A 4,973-nucleotide genomic window follows, 5' to 3' on the forward strand; every position below is an offset into this window, starting at 1 on the left:
TCCCACTGATTTATTAAAGGACTATTTTCCTTTAGATCTGCCCCATGTTGTCTAGCATATCCCACACTAGAAAATATCCGATACAGTCCTGTTAGCACAGATAGATAGTACAGACCTAGGGCTCTTCCACACCTCGTACTGAGGGCGCTTCCATGCGCCCCCAGTGCGACCCCAAAGCGATCGTGTACTTGCCTGGCGAAGAGACGAGGAAGAGGCGTCCTTGCTGCCGCCGCCTGCCACCTCCCTCCTCGCTGGCCGGGTCGGAGAGGTGGTTGGCGGTGGCGGCAGCGGCGGCAAGGACGCCTCTTCCTCGTCTCTTTGCCAGGCAAGTACACGATCGCTTTGGGGTCGCACTGGGGGCGCATGGAAGCGCCCTCAGTACGAGGTGTGGAAGAGCAACTAGTGTTTTCCTACAGGATCCATTCCTTGTTTGTTCCTTCATTGAGGGCTCCTCCCCTTATTTGTAGCATAATACTATTAGCAAGGCTCCTATCAAGTATGAGCTGCTAACACGACATTTTATGGGCTGCTAGCGCAACACTGATATTGCCCAAAATACGATTACACTGCTTGTTCAACTATAATTCTTCCACTGCCATAGTTATATTTAAGAGCCTTTAATTACACACACACACATTTTAATGGATGGCTAGAGCTTGTTAGGTTTAGGGAAGAGGCCTAGTAAATCATATTTGGAGAGGGGTGCTATTCCTAGGGGCTGTCTTGACAGCGGCACATTGGCGCTGCGTCCCCCCCCAAACCCCATGGCTTTGCTTCTCCTGGGTTGTGCCAGGCAATACCCACACCAAGGAGCGAGCACGGGGCTTACAGCCGACCCCCAACCCTCCCTGGCTTTCCCTCGCTTACCCCCTTTAAAACATTTTAAATCGGAATCGCAGAAGGCTCCTCTGCAAAAGGAAAACTCTTCTCCCCATGCCAAAGGCAGCATGGAGCTTGCTGTCCCACCCCATGCCCTCTGCCCAGGCAGACAGTGACCAATCAGGGGTCACCATCCATGCAGCCATGGCTCCACATCAAGGATGGAGTGTGGTTAGATGGTTGAAGGGCCGTGCTCGCCTCACTCCATCCTGAAACGTCGGGGTAAATCCCCAACATTTAGAATGCAGGGCTCCTCTGGAAAGCCCTGCGATGGCTTCTAGGTGGTTGCTGTGCTGTATAATCAATGCAGCACCACCGCGGAGCCGCTTCAGGGCTGCTAGAGTGTATAGACAACCCCCTAGTCTATTGGCCTTGGCCATGATTGGTCAAATTCGTCAGAACGTTTATAGCCCAAGGGAGCTGCAACAGCAAAATGAGTCTCTCTTATGCACCTTATTCTCCAGGAGCTATAGAAGTGAATCTTTACTTGGTAGGGTATGATTTGAATGGTTATACTAATTAGTCCCTCCAATTACGCTAATGCCCCACAATGGAGTATAGGCCAGAAATATAAGCATTTCTGGACAATGAACATATCAGATCTCAAACAGGAGGAAATTACCAGTCCAACAGGTTCCCAGAACCACAACTGTGGAGAATTGCAGCTTGCCCACCAATGCTTAAAATGCAGGGATATTTAGACGAGATTTTTATATCTGCAAATCATGACAATTCCAAAGCAGTGAATCCTTCTGAGTATGCTGGAGAGCAAACCAGGATGGAAATGATAGCGATGTTACCTCATAAACTGAGAACGTTCTCCAGAATCTTTCATAGTTGATGAGTCGCAGCAGGAGCTGAGATCCAGATCTTGCTTTTGACAGGTGTTCATTAAGAAATCCAGCATTCACTAAAGGCCCCCATTTAATTCTACAATGCTCAGATATTTGGCACTTTACTAGATAATTGGCACAAGGGGAGCACAGCTGAATGCAGCCTTCAGCATCTGTACATTTGACTCAGCAGCAATTCTGCCAGTGCACTAAAATGGCAAATTCAGTGAACCAAGGCCTGTTCGGACTAGTATTGCAAAGACAAATCCAAGGGAATGTGTTACTTCCTTTAAAAATTTGTAATGTTTTAATGTACTTGCTCAAAAAACAAAGTTGAGGGTCTATCTGTTCTCCACACACTCCCTAACTTCAGGTTTACAATTTCTAAAATAAAGCACACACAAAAAAAGGACAAATAGCCCATTCAAAAGTCAGCTTTCCCAGAGTATTTTCCCTCAACATCTGTTCTCATTATCTGGCACTTATGTGCAAACGTTCTTGGAACCTCACAACTAATTTTTAATCTCCATGAAAAGCAGCAAGGAAGGAGGCTGGGAGAGAGACATTTATGAAGAGAAATGGAACTCTTTAAGTCATAAGAATTTTGCTTCTTAACAGTTCTATTTTTGCTCACTGGGGTGGCAGTTGGAGGGAGGGGAGTAGATGAATTAAATTATGGCCTCTGAATGGGAGGGCCTGGTTCTCCACTGTTTTGCAACATACGCCCATATGGTATTCTTAATTGGGTACTTGTGATGGCATTAACCATTAGGCTAAGTCAACCAAAGAGTAAGGGCACAGCCAAATTAGGTTTTTTGATGTGATGCAATTATCTGGGAGTTCCCCAGTGTGTTTGAAGTGTGCCTTTCCCTAGATTCCTGGAAAATTGTCTGAAGGTCATAAAAGAGTAAATACCTTCTAGAGAAATTAAGTGGGTAGTAAGTAAGAAGACTGATATATATTAGAATACATCCATGCTATTTGTACTGATGAAGGATTTAAGGGCAGGGCAAGATGCTATTGGCTTTGAGAATAAAGGCATCTCAACAGGGCAGAGGATGGGAAAACATGAAAATGAGTCAACTGGTCACTTGTAATTTTTAGGTTAGTTGTTTTGGAATTTGTAGAGCAGCAGGTTTTTGATTTGCACAGAACCCTTCTTATGGTGGAAAAGGAAGCGGGTCTGGGAGCATTTGTAAGAGTCATGTACACAAATCCTGGCAGAGGGACTGAGAGAAATCCCTGGGTAGGGACACTGGTAGGCAGACCACTGAAGGAAAGCTAGTGAAGCAATACTTTTCCAAAGTAGTCCCACGGTGGTTGTTTGAGTCCCAAGTAACCTTTCAAAGTAAGAGAGACAGGATTTTATTCCTAGTGTTCTAATAAATAAGCATGCACTTTTCTTGGGCCTTCAAGTATTTAAAGCCTTCCACATGCTCCATCATTGTAATCTTTACAACAACTCCATCAAAGCAAGGATGGCGAATGTCCAGGGGGCTGTCTATATGTGGGGGGAAACCTCATGATGGCTGCGGATCTGCACTGAGTCAGTTAGATGATGCAGGCTCAGCTTCGCAGCCACCACGGGACTTTCCCATGAAGCTGCAAATTGAAAAAGTCAAGGATTTACCCTGACTTTTTCAATCAGAGCAACATCCAATACAGCTCTTTGGCCATCTGATGTTGCTCCAGGGTCAATTCAGGGCAGTGGAAGGTGATTGGCAATTGGTCACCTTCCACCAGGAGGAGGGCAGGGGTGGCTCCGGTAGTTGGATGGCCACCCAGAAACCCCACGCTCCCTCCTTGGAAAAGGGAAACTGTGGGGTTTCAGAGGGAGGGAGTGCCAACCCGGCGCAGTGAAGACAGCTCCCAACCTGCTGGCCAAATCAGGCAGACCAGGTCTTCCAATCCAGTGTACAAAGCTCTCCCAGCTGGACAAGGCCTCTGTTCTCACCATACAACTCTGCCTTCCCCTCACACTTTTGATCATAAATTGACTTTTTTTCCCTTTGAAACAGATATTGCTAGAATGTGATCTGTAATCCTCCAAAGCATTCTTGTCCTCGTCACAGGGATACATTTTTCTCCCTCTCTCATAATCCTAGAATCCAATAGGGTCATCCCATGATGCTGATTGGTGGGAGACTCAGGACAGATGAAACGAAATGCTTCTTCACACAGACCAGAGATAAACTATGGAATTTGCTACAATGTAGTGATGGCCACCAGTTTGGATGTCTTTAAGATGGCTTTAAAAGGGGGTTGGATAAATTGCTGGAGAAGGCTACCCATGGCTACTAGCCCTGATGGCTAAGTGCAGTATAGCAAATCAAAAACGGAAAATTAGAAGCATGCTATGGTCAGTGACTGGCCAGGTCTTAGTTTAGTGTCAGCCAGGCCTCCAGCGGAAGGACGTTTAAGAACTGGGGTGCCACACCCACGTTCTACTCTCGCATTTCCACATAACACACAACTCCCAACGATGGGAAGCAGAGGAGAACAGATCTTAATACTTGGGCAGATGTTCTTCTCCCTGCTCTTATTTCACAATTATTAGGCAACTGGGCAGAGCCTTTGAAGCAGCAGGTAGCACTGCCATAATTTCCAAATTGGGGGGGGGGTTAATAAATTTTAGCTTTATAAAATGTACCTAAAAGAATCAACCAACTGCCTATCATAGACAATAAACACGGTAAAATTTAATTTGGAAATATACAAAAATTATCTGCCCCATTTGAAAATGAGTAGTTGTCAATCTAACAATGGGAGGCAAAGCTCTTGTTGCTAAGAATAACAACCATGTCCCTTCTACTGAGTTTCAATATACAGACTAAATATACAGACTACAGAAAAGAGGCCATTATCTGGCACTGTGAGAAGATTCTCCATGATGGTGAAGGAGAAAAGCTAATCAGAGAGGCTCAAGCCTGTTACTTTCCTTTCCTCTACCTGAACACAGTTATGAGCCTCTTCAATTAATTCAAACAGAAAGCCAATACTGCCCAAAATTTGCAGTTCCCTATTCCTTCCTTACAGTTTTATAAGCTGCGACCTCAAAATGTATAACCCAGCAATCTCCCTGCCTGAGTTACTGTATAGGACAATCCGTTGTTCTCTCTTCACTCTTATCTATAATGCATTCCTGAAGGTACAGGACCTATATAAAGAAATGTATCCCTGAACTACCTCTGAACTCTGGCTTAGAATTAATTGCAAGGTTCCTTGACAACATGAGTAAGTAACACATGGGGATTTGATAGC

This window comes from Elgaria multicarinata, chromosome 1 (assembly GCF_023053635.1).
Source record: "Elgaria multicarinata webbii isolate HBS135686 ecotype San Diego chromosome 1, rElgMul1.1.pri, whole genome shotgun sequence".
NCBI lineage: Eukaryota > Metazoa > Chordata > Lepidosauria > Squamata > Anguidae > Elgaria > Elgaria multicarinata.